Source organism: Quercus suber, unplaced genomic scaffold (genome assembly GCF_002906115.3).
Source record: "Quercus suber isolate HL8 unplaced genomic scaffold, Cork oak 2.0 scaffold_429, whole genome shotgun sequence".
NCBI classification, from domain to species: Eukaryota; Viridiplantae; Streptophyta; class Magnoliopsida; order Fagales; family Fagaceae; genus Quercus; species Quercus suber.
Window position 1 is genome coordinate 24,782 of NW_027069880.1, and position 13,144 is coordinate 37,925.

Here is a 13,144-nt window from a genome sequence, read left to right on the forward strand (position 1 = left end):
CAATGTTTTTTTTTTTTTTTTTTTTTTTCTTTTGATGCGTCTCCGCCAACCTTCCGTAGAATGACTACTTAGGAACGATCGCCCGTTGCGCCTGCCAGCACACTAATCCTCCCCACAGACGGTGCCAATTGTAGGGTCCTCTTTTTGTATAGCCCAAGTTCCCCAACAATACATTTTTAGAGAGTGGATCAAAGGTTTAGGTGCTCACAGGCTTCAACGGAGTACAAACCACACTTTTTTTATTGAAGGGTACTAAGCCCAATTTACAACTTAGGGTAGCTCCTCGGCCCATGGCCGAAGAGGTTTTCCCTCCCCAAACTCACGTCACCTTGGACCCATTCTCTGCTCCCCCCCCCCAAGAATCCCCCCCCTCACACTCTTTGCTCAATTTTCTTATATATCTCTTTTTCTCCTCTCCCCTTCTTCCTTTTGTCGATCATCTATTGGCCTCCTTTCTGACCGTCCGTCCCATCAGAGGTCTTATCCGTACTCATGTGGCTCACCCTGATCGATGTTGCCCTGTCAAGGGGTTACATCCCCATTAATGCGGCCAGAAGGGTTAGGTGAGCGCATTCAATGCAGAGGTGACAGTTCGCCCAGGGCTTGACCCTTCGCCATGCTTCTGTCGCCGACGCGTGGCACTGGACCCTCCCCTCCTCAGACAGCCAAAGGGTCTCCTTTGGTGGGGTGGTCCTTGTGTTCTCCCGAGGTCTCGGACGCCCGAGGGCGGACCTTCCTCGGATATGTTCCTTGGGGGTCGGTTCTCGCTCTTTCATCCTCGGACACCTCCCATATCCTCGGCGTGGGCCCTTGGGCCTAGCTTGGAGTGGGCCGAGGCTACCTGATTTTCTGGGTAAGTGAGTCAAGGTCTTAGCTATGTTTCATCTACACATTGGGAAGGAAAAAGAGTGTTTGTAATCTACATGTAGAAGAGGAGCATGGTTGTCAAAATTTTGATCTAGATCCTTGTAGACACTCAATTTTACACCCATGATTTAATCAAGGAGAATGACTTGAATGACCATCATATACCCCAAAAGTCATAATTGAATTACATGCATCAATATGTCTTTGCATTACTTGCATCAATTCATTCATTGCATATCATAAAAATGATCTTAAGATTCTAATGGTCGCAATAATGTTTCCGATTTTCAAATCGGACTATTGGATCTAAAGATATCGCATAATCAAGTTTGCACAGTCAACATGCATTGTGTCTAGGTAGAGTCGACCGCACATGATTAATTTAAATTAATTCTGATTGGTTAAACAATTAAAATTAATTAAGTAATTTTGTGATTGGTTGATAATTAGTGTTTCAAATAGGGATGCATGCATAGGAATAAAAAGGGATGATTGGATAACAATAAAATTGTGGATAATCCGAACTTTATCAAGATCTACTTTATGGTATTTATCTACAAGATAATTTTTTTTTAAAAATCCTGAATTATCTAGAAAAGAGATAAAAAAAATTCATGGACGGAGGATGAAAACATGTCTAGGTGCAATGACCGGTCAAAAAACCCTAGAAGAGGAGTCCAAACGGCACCCGAACACAGAAAGATGTTCGGGGTCCAAGAGCCAATTTGGCACTTTTGGAGTTCCAAACGGCACTCTAAAAGGGTTGAATTAGCATCTTTTGGGCTTTGGCCCAACGGCTTTTGGGTGACGATAAGGCACACCCTTTTCAATCCTTTTGCAAAAGGATGCGTCCGAATTCACATCCTAATTGCCCGTGCCTATTTTTTAGAGTCTTATGGCCTATATAAATAAAGACTAAACCTCATAATTCAACACCTTTTTTTTGACTCTCTGAGAGGCATACGTTTTTAGGCTCTCAAAATGCTTATATTTGCTGATCCTCTTTGATATTTGCTACTAAAATTAGGATTTTTAGGTTTCAAAGATAACTGAATAAGTTTGTTTAAACCCTAAAACATCCTTTTAAGAACAAGGAGTGCTCATGCAAGAGGTTGTTTCCAATCTCCATCTCCTTTTCTATGCTTCTTGTTTATGATGATGAATGTTTTTCTTTATCCATGGATTATTAATTATCACTTTGTTAAAGCATGATCTTGATTTTTATACAATTGTTATGATCTTTTTTTTTTTTTAATTCCAATAATCTGCATGTGAATAATTCTTTTTCTTAAAACAAAAATAGATTTGCATCTCTCTTATATGTAGATCTGAATTTTTCTTCAAAATAAAACAGATTTGCATCTTCATTAGATGCAAATCTAAATTTTTCTTAAAATAAAATGGATCTACATCTCTTTAAATGCAAATTTGAATTTTTCTCAAACATATGCAGATTTTTGAAATAAAGAAAAAGGTTAAACATAGTTGTGTTTGTGTTTGTTGCATAAATTTGAATTATGAGTGAAACTCTTTTCTTAAAAAATCTTTTTCATTCTTTTAAAACATATAAAAACAGATCTGGTTTTTCTATCATCAAAAAACCATTTTTCTTTTAGATTTTAAAAACAGATCTGATCTTTTATAAATCAAAAGCCATTTTTTTTAGATCTTAAAAACATATCTGATCTTTTATAAATCAAAAGCCATTTTTTTTAGATTCTTAAAAACAGATCTGATATTTTTTTCAAATCAAAAGACTTTGTTTTATGTAATAAACACAGATCTGAATTTTTATCTCCAAAAACCATAATTCTTTAGATTCTTAAAAACATATTTGATTTTTTCTAAACCAAAATAAGATCATTTTTTATCACTAAAACAGATCTGATTTTTTTTTTTAACAAAGAAGAGGATTTATTCATAGAAAAATTTGTGTGATTTAATTCTTGTTTCACATGTTCAACACATCATTCATAGCATGCATAAAAGGGTACATAGGACACAAGAGTCTAGAAGACAAGACTCTGTCTAGGCGGAATGGGTGCCTAACACCTTTCCATTCCATAACCTAACCTTCGAATTTAGGTCTTTGGTTAAGTAAATCTAAGCCTTGTCTTTTCTTTTATTTTGGGTACAATGTAACTAGGACAAAAAGCCATGTATTTTTGGTAGATTGTAACTAGGACCTAAAGTCATGAAAATTTTCAAATATGTAATTCTTTATTCAATCAATGGATGGAACAATTTAGGCATGTTTTAAGGTTTTTGGCCCCTTTAAATGATGTTTACAAATGAATGCAGTGATGTATGGTAATTATATCAAATAGATGCAAATTTTTTGTTTTTTATGAATGAATGTATAATTTATGTGATTATTTAACATAGCAATGCTTTTTTCCCCCCTCAAATAATGTAGGATCTTATGATCCACGATTCGATCCTACGATTTATAATCTCACCTACCTCTTATGATCCTACATAGAATCCTGATTTTAACAACCTTAGGGAGGAGAAAGTGAGTTTATGAGTAAGTCAAGGTTTTGGCTTTCATCTTCACGTGAGGTAATAAGTGGGCTTGGACTTTTCATAATATTTAGTCTAATTGTCAACAACCGGCCATCTTTTATATAATAATTAAAATAAGTTAACGTGATTTTTTGGGTAACAATTAAGAAGACCTTAATGAAAAGAGGTTAAAAGGCTAAATGCAAAATTAATGTTGTAAATGAGTTCATGTTAAAAAGGTTTGACCCACTTAGATATGATTGATAACAAGGTCTAGGCCATTTCTATGTTGACTTTTTAAAGACAAAATCAACCTAAAATGATTCTCTCTCTCTCTCTCTCTCTCTCTCTCTCTCTCTCTCTCTCTCTCTCTCTCTCTATTTATATATATATATATATAGGCAAAGTTTAGATAAAGTTCAATTAGAATTTGAAATTAGAATCCAATTTTACATCATGTATCTAAATTTATGTGGAGACCACATCATAATTATCCACTTAAGTTTGTGCCATGTTTCCTCTTAAGTTTTTTAATCTTTGTGCCAAGTGAGTTAATGAGTGCAAAATACTAAGAACCTAATATTAACAAACTATAAAATTATTTAAAAAAAAAAAAAAAAAAAACCAATCACATACACTCAATAAAAATCACCATACGTTCTATCTTATTAAATATTAGAAAAAAAAATGATCATAAGTAATATTAAATTTACATAAGAATTTTAATATGCAGCTAACTACGTTTACTTTAAAATATAATAATTTGACTAATTATTTATATTTTTATGATAAAAATTGTGTTTAATTTTAAATGTATCTATACATAGGCATTAATGCATGTGTTATGTGCTATTTTTTTTTTTTAATAATTTGACTAATTATTTATATTTTTATAATAAAAATTGAGTTTAATTTTAAATGCATCTATGTGTTTTCATGTGGTACATACTAGTTCATGTTAATAAATGTCATTTTTATCAAACATAAATTCAAATTTAAATATAAAATTGTTGATAAACTCTTCATTTTGGATCATTTATTAAATGGGTTGAAATTGGTCGTGTCCATGTTAACACAATACATGTTTATTAAATAGCTTAAAATGAGTCAAATTTGTGTCAACTCAACACAACTTGTATACTAAGTGTGTTACATACGTAATGTCGTGTCAGCCTGCTTAATAAACTGGTCATGTTAGGATTAAGACACGATTTTTAAGAACACCCTTTGCCTTGATACAATAGGAAACATGACTCTCTACCATGAATTGCCTCCCCCGTTCTACGAAAGAAATGTAATGTGTATTGACAAGGTGATAAACATAGTTTTATCATGATTTTTAAACCCAGACTGGACCGTACGATCTGATCGGGTTAACCGTGAATCATTGATGAAAACTATTATATATATATATATATATAAGAACTGGGCATGTAAACAATATGAGAGAACCACTTGAACCGAGGTCTAACCTGGAAAACCATTCAAACTGTAAGCCAGTTCAACCGTAAGTTTGTGAAGAAATTTGCTTTTCGATTTGAAATTCTGGCATGGATTTGAAGTGAGAAAAAAAAAAAAAGATCCAAAAATGAAGCAAAAATATAAGAAGCATCGATGGTATTGTACGATTTTAAAAAAGTTGAAAAAAAAAAAAGATGAGATGAGTTGCAGATATGAGGAGGAAGAAGGAGAAAGGAGTAGGAGCTGATGCTGGGTAACTGTGTAAAGGAAGTAAAGCGTCACAGGGAAAGTAATAATGTCAAGAGATAAATTTGAAATCACGTGGGTAGGTGGGAGTCAGAATGTAATAATGAGATTAAAATTGAAAATGAACCCTCTTCCCAAGTTTTGCAAAATAGTCAAATGCCCCACTGTACTAGTACTCTAGTAGTAATACTTTATTTACTAAAAGTTTTGAGTTTTTACCTTTTTTTTTTTTTTTTTTTTTAAAAAAATCTCATCTCTACTCTTATTTGGGTTTTCTAAAAACATTATAGGTAATTCATTAATTTATAATATCATTTAGGTATAATAAGAATAAGTAATAATATAGCTTTTCTTTCCCAGGTGGATCTCTCTCTCTCTCTCTCGTTTGAAACAAGCTTCTCCCTCCCTTGGACTAGGGGTATTGTCTTTTGCTTTAGTTTAGATTTATTGATAAGTACAGCAGATGATGTGATTGATAGAATGGAAAATATGAAATTAACAACTGTTGAAGAAGAGATTATTCCTATATTGGATGAAGGGCGACTAGAAGCTATTGAGAGTTGCACTTTAAGTCTTATTGGGAAATTCCTTGCGTGTAAGCCTTTCAGTAAAAGGGCGGCGAAGAAAACATTAAGAAGAGCATGGGGGCTAGATGACAAGTTGCGGATCATGGAGGTTAGGCCAAATCTTTTTCAGTTCAAATTCCAATCGAAGTTTGATCTGGTTAGAATACTTAAAGGAGGTCCTTGGTAGTTTGACAATCAACTGCTCATGCTCCAACAATGGAAGAAAGGAATGAATGTGGATATTATAAAGATGGACACCGCCTCTCTTTGGGTCCAAATATGGGGAGCCTCATTTGATATGGTGTCTCCCTAAGTAGCAAAGGAAGTTGGGAGCAAACTAGGCTTGGTTGAGGAGGTGGAAGGGCGATGAAGACAAGATGACTTTAACTTCTTTATGAGAGTTCAAGTTGCACTGCTAATAACTAAGCTGCTCCGACAAGGTGGTTTTATTGCTGGTTCAGATGGAGTGTGTACGTGGGTGAAATTCAAATATGGGAGACTTCCACTGTTTTGCCACTACTGTGGCATATGGGGACATGATTTGAAGCATTGTGTTGCCCACTTTGCATTGTTGGAAAATGGTGGTGAAGTGGAATACCAGTATAGGGATTGTCTAAGAGCGATTGGGAGACTATAAAGATCTTCTTCGACTCAAAACATTGACACGGGCTTCAGTTTCAACACTGATATAGGTGAATACCAAAAGTGGACAACAGACCGGGAGGAGTTGCAAATAACGATGGTGGCAGCGACGAAAGGACAGAATGCATCAAGTGATCTGAGTATTGTGGAAGACAATCCCGTGAGTTCAGGGATAAGGCCGAATTCTCAGCAGGTTGATAATGCAAGGATTAATGGTACTACATATGTAAAGGAAGTGTCTGCTATGTTCGTGGAAGGAAATCCTTTGAGTTCAGGGATGATGCTGAATGTTCAGCAAGTTAATAATGCAAAGAATTATTGTATCATGAACGTGAAGGGAGTGAATGCTAGTTCATTGGAAAAGGGTCTAGATTTTTAGAAGAATAATGATTTGAATGGAGATAATGTTATCATGAAAGCTGGATTCTTATCTGATAGAACTGATGGTGTGGCAGTGGATTCAAGTTTAAGTAGCATTGAGGGCAACGCATCTGAATATGAGACAGCAAGTGAACATCAGAGGTTGGAACAAATTAGGCCTCTCTCACTCCTATTAAAGCCCAAATCTACTTGGACTAGAATTAACTGAATGGATTTTGTGTTTAGTGGGTTCTCTAAGGCCTTAATGATACCAGTTCTTGAGAAAAGGAACTTCACGCATGAGTTTGATTAGGTTGAGCAGGATGATGATCATACCAGAGAACTCACTAAATGTGGGAAGGTGGACAATGAGGGAGCAAAAAATTATGGTGTATCGGCGGGGTTGAAGCCCTTGTCGAGAGTAATGAGGCTTCTAAGCTGGAATGCCAAGGGCTTGGGAACCCTTGGACAGGTCGTAGCCTTTGTAAATTAGTGAGGGAACAAGCTCCCACGATATGTTTCCTGATGGAAATGTGATTGGATAAAGACTCAAGGGAATATTTTATATCTTCGTTAAGAGACTATGAATTCTATCTCGAGAATATATGTTCTATCAACACTAAATGTGGCTGCCAAACATACTGAGGTTTTGATCATTACTTTCGATCTCACTCCTGATATATCAAAGCAACTTACACTTCATGATCATGTCTATTATTCTCTTAGGATTAAGAGTTCATATAAATAGAAGTCGTGAGATTTATTATTTATTTGGCAGTCATTAGGAGAATAATAAATCTCACAGCAATCCAGTTCAATATGTCTTAACTCTTAAAACATATCAATACATCAACTAGAAGTCTCCACTTCCATGATCAAGACAAATCATCTTAGTTGATATGTTATAGTCTTTGCAGATGAAATGCCTAATTTCATCACCGACTACGAACTAAAATTCTGAGTTTACAAAAAACTTGTGACTTATATATTCTGTAACTAAATTACATAAATCACATACTATGCATCTCATAGATTATATAATAATGTCTGAATATTCATGTTACCATTATTTCAGATAATAATAAAACAAATTTATTAATAACAACATTAAGTCATACATAATGTCATACATAGTATCATACAATAAGATTTAAGGGCAGTAATCCTAACATTCTTTTCTTTAAAGACTTAAACAACTATGGTTGAAAGTATGTTTATTTTATTCCGCAACTCTAAATTTATCTTACATTTGGTATCAGAGCCTCCTTCATGCTCTGTTTTTTTAGTAATTTTTTCAGTCATAGGTTTTGCTATGATTTGGCTAAATTTCCAATGCATATATGGATTTAAGGATATAAAGTATTTGCATTGCATATTCTTTTGTTCTAGGACCTTTTGGCTAAATTAATTATGCCATCAAAATCTGGTCTTTTAGCCAATGTCAGCAAACAAAGTTTTAAAAGGCATGGAATAATGTTAAGTTTTATGCCATGTGCCTCATGTGTAGGTTATAGCATATAGTATTGAAGCCTATCACTGAAATAGCTTTTACCATCGTTTGGGCTAGATGGCTTTAAGATGGGATAGTTTTCGAATATAGATGACTTTCTATGGAAAATTATTCCTTTTGCATTTGGCATTGGCTGAATGTTTATGTGGAGATCATGACTAGTTTTTCAAAGGGATAATTACACTTTACCTACCTGTGGTTTGCCTCTAATTTGATTTGCCTACCCGTGGTTTAAATTTTGACACTTTATCCACTTGTGATTCCCATCGTTACTGTGTCGTAACCCACCTTTCCCTTAGCCGTTACTCTAACACATAATATGTAAAAAAAACAAAAGCCAAAACAGATCAAAACACTCTCACTCCCATCCGGCTTGCTCCCAAAACTAAGATCCTATAATGGGCTTCGCTTGAGATAACTAGGTTTTGATCGTGCATGCAAACCGAGCAGAGGAAGAAGGAGACACAGTTGGTCCTCTGTTCAACTTTGGCAGGTAGATCAAAATTACCTAAGATAGTACAATGCGCTTCGCTTCGCTTGAGATAACTAGGTTTTAATCGTGCATGCAAACCGAGCAAAGGAAGAAGGAGACACAGTTGCTCCTCTATTGAGTTGTTACAAGTAGATTAGGATTATTACTTTTTAATTTTTGAAACTTAGGGTTTTAAATTGGGTTTTAAAATTCTTTCTTCCAAATTGGGTTTAGTGCTATGATCTAACTGGTAGTGCTTGTTAAAGTGGGTTTTTGCTTCCTAAAGTACAAGCTGTTATCTAAAGTACAAGCTATTTCAATTTCAAGCTATGGGTTTTTGCTTCCTAAAGTACAAGCTGTGATCTACCATGGAACTTATTAAACAACTGGTTTTTGCTTCCTAAAGTACAAGCTTTTTGTTCTGTTAAACCTGAGGATTAGTATATTTTACATACTATGAATATGTTCTGTGCCAACATATGTACTCTGATTTTCAAACCAAATGTGACAGAAACTTTTGTTCCAATTACATCCATTTGAGTCACCAAGAAAGGAATATGCTTGTCATAAAAATAAAAAAAGAAAAAGAAAAAGAAAAAAGGGGCAATGTAGATAGGTTCAATTCTAAGCTATGCTTTCTCATGAAATTGGGTTTTTGCTTATATTCTTCAATGTGGAGCTATTGGACCGTAGTATTGATTATTGCTTTTCTGCTTTCCCTTTCCATGGGTTTGTCTCCCAAAAACAAAACAAAAACTTCTAATAATATTGTTTATTTCTGTGTTATGCTTTGTGTGGACCACAGGACCATATGATACTTTTCCACGTGCAAGCCCATCTTATACTTTATTCTGTTGTATTTTATATGCAGATGGCTGACTTGACATTTAGTTTTGAGATTCATCATGGTGGCCAGTTTGTGTGGAACCCAAATTTGGTATATTTAGGAGGTAGTACTTCTTTTATTGATGAAGTTGACCTAGATAAACTTAGTTATTTTGAAATACAAGATATTTATTTTGATGTGGGGGCAGTTAGTACAAGTAGATTTCATTATCTTATTCTTGGAGGTAATTTGGAGCAAGGGTTAAGGCTTATAAATGGAGATGATGTTGTAGTTTATATGTGTGAGATTCATGTTGCATGGCCTACAAATAAGATAACACTATATGTTGAGGGTGGTGAGGAGCCACTTGCAGTTAAACAACCATTTGGTAATGAGGAAGTAGCAAATGATGATGATGTGCATGAGGCACCTCAAAATGGTGATGATGTGCATAAGGTGGGTCCGAATGATGATGATGTGCATAAAATGCATGAGGGAGGTAATGTGGATACTGAAGGAGGTGGTGGACAAGATTTTGATTGGTTGGAGGAAGGGTTTGAGGGGCCAGATTTTGATAATGATGTATTTGGAAATGTAGATGATGGACCATCTACACATGATGGAGTTAGTGTCAATGCAGCAGCCCCACATAGGCCCTTTAAGGGAAATGATGGGCCATCTACATATGAAGATCTACCTGTGTATGAAGCCCTACATTGGACTACTGTAGCTGACAATGACCCACCTCTTGAAGAGGGTGAATGGATTAACCTACCTCTTGAAGATGACATGGAAAGTCTAGCAGGATCTGATGATGATTAGCCAGCACCAACTGTTGCAAAAGAACCTAAGTTTAATGTCCAAACTGACATGAGAAAACCAGAGTTAAAGAAAGGAATGAAGTTTCCAAACTCTAAGGTATTTAAGGAGGCATTGAGGGAATATGCTATAAAGAAGCCAGTGGATATCAAGTTCAAGCTGATTGAGAAGAAGAAGATATCAGTTTATTGCATAAATGAATGTGGATGGAGGTGTTATGCATCTCAACTATCTGGGGAGTTGACATTCCAAATAAAAACATTCATTCCAAAGTGCACTTGCCCTAAATCCTTCAAACAGAATCAAGTGACTTCAAGTTATGTTGCAAAGAAGTTTATGCAAGAGTTTGACAAAAATCCCAATTGGAAAGTGGCTGGTGTTCAACATCATGTGAAGCAAGCACTTAAAATTGACATAAGTTACAATCAGGTGTATAGGGCAAAAAGGAAAGCTGTTGACTTGATTACTGGGGATGAACAGCTGCAATATTAGAAGCTTAGAGATTATGCAGAGATGATAAGATTGAATGATAAAGGAAGTAGGGTTATTTTGCAAACTGAAATGGAAGATGAAAATGCACAGCCCAAATTTAAGAGAATGTATATCAGGTATAATGCACAAAAAGTTGGTTTTTTGGGAGGTTGTAGACCAATCATTGGTTTAGATGGGTGCCACATGAAAGGGAGATTTGGGGGCAAATACTTTCTACCGTAACTAGAGATGCAAATGATAACATTTTTCTAGTTACAATTGCTGTTGTTGAGCAAGAGAACAAAGATTCATGGGTATGGTTTCTGCAGCAATTTTCAGATGACATTGGGAATCTAGAGCAACTTAATCTGGTCTTCATCACTGATAGACAAAAGGTATGACCTACAATTGTACTAACATATTTAACCCACATATTTAAAGTTCAATAATACATGCCTTAGTTCATTTCAACATGTTTAACTAACATATTTACTTGATCTATTTTGTATATGAATTAGGGTCTTATACCTATAATTGAGATGTTGTTCCCAACTTGTGAGCATAGGTATTGTGTGAAGCATATCTATAATAATTTTAAAGTGGATCATAAGGGCTTGGAGTTGAAGGATGCACTGTGGAGATGTAATGGAGAAACAACAATCAAGGAGTTTAAGAGAAGAATGCAAGAACTGAAGGATTTGGATGTCAAGGCATGACATCAACCCTGCACAATGGTCTAAGTCTCACTTTAGTAGTAAAGTTTTGTGTGACTGTTTAGTTAATAACTTGAGTAAGTCTTTTAACGCCATGATCTAAAAGCTAAGGATAAGCCAATTTTAGCAATGTTGGAGTGGATCAGAGTTAGGCTTATGACCAAATAATACAAAAAGATGAAATGTATAGCAAAATATACTGGAAAGGTGTGTCTTAATATTCAAGACAAATTAGAGAAGTTAAAACATGAATCTATACCTTTCAGTGCTACTTTAGCAAGCAGCTTCATGTATGAGGTTGATAATGGTCGTGAGAGACATGTGGTTGACTTGGTTAGGAAAGCATGCAGCTATAGGATTTGGGATTTGGCAGGACTTCCTTGCAAACATGAGATCTCTGCTATTGTTAAGAACCTGGAGAAAGTGGAGGACTATGTGCATCCTTGTTACTTGAAAGAGACATTTGTTGAAACTTACAAAGAGATAATATAGCCAATGCCTAGCCAGTTTGAGTGGGTTGAGACTAACCAACTTGCTCCTATTACTTCTCATGTGTATAAATGACCTAGCAGACCACCAAAGCAAAGAAAAAGAGATCCTGAAGAGCCAAGGAACCCTTATAGAGTTTCTAGGATGAACAAGATAATCAAGTGTAGGAAGTGCCAAAAAGAAGGACATAATGCAAAAGGGTGCAAAGTAGCCATCACTGGTGAAACTCTATGACAGAGAAGAGATAGACTTGCTAAATCAAAAGCTGTAAGTATTTCCATGCTTTGAACTATATTCATTTCCTCATATATTTCATGTGTATGTAACTTGTATAACCCTCTTTGTAGGCACAAGGCAGTAAATCTACAAAAACAAAACAGACTGCAACACCTTAAACTACATCTCAGCCACCAAGTACTATATCTCGGCCTACATACAGAGCTTTTGGTCAAACTGCATCTCAACCTACACCAAACAATAGATTTGAGGCAGCAACTCAACCTCCAACTAGATCTAAGGTCAATTGGTTCTCTTCATCCTCACAACCGAGCTTCCATACCCCTAGAGAGACATGGGATTCTTTACCATCTCAGGCACCTCTGCTTTCTTCTATTTTATTTTTTTATTTTTCCCTCTTGCTTGCTATTATTGGACCATCTTGCTAACTGTTAGATTTTGGTTATGCAGACAAGTGCATCTGTGAGCACTAGTGGTGTATTGAGTCAAGGAAGTGGTGGTGGTGTTGCTAGGGGGTTTAAAGGCAAAAAGTTTTGTGTATTAAGGCCAGCAAATTTTCAACTAGTTGGTGGAAAGGGCAAAAAGGCAGCTGGTAAGGGCACCAAAAGTAGTAAATGAAGATAGAAGATGTTAAAGTTTCAACCACTTTTTTTGTTATAGTTCCCACGCTTAATGTATTTGCTTAAAGTATTTGCTTAAGCATGGTTAAGTGTCAAAAACAACATTGGTAATTTTGGTTGGAAGATGTGTATGTCTGATGTGTGGTGGACTAGTAGTTGGGTTTTGGTGGGAAGATGCGTAAAGTCATAGCATGTGCCAAAAACAATATTGGCAATTTTGTATGCATGTGACATAAAGTCACAATGACTATCTTCACTTTAATTAATGTTTATGTGCATTGACATAGGATAAAGTACTTTGTTGTATTGTGCTTGTCTTTGCTTTTGGTGGATTTACACA

General features: G+C 35.5%; 1 protein-coding gene across 1 annotated transcript in view; it reads left to right on the top strand.

Annotated features, from left to right (window-relative positions):
- LOC111988220 (protein NRT1/ PTR FAMILY 5.10) overlaps positions 1 to 13,144 on the top strand; it is a 51,176-nt gene that overhangs the window by 21,727 nt on the left and 16,305 nt on the right.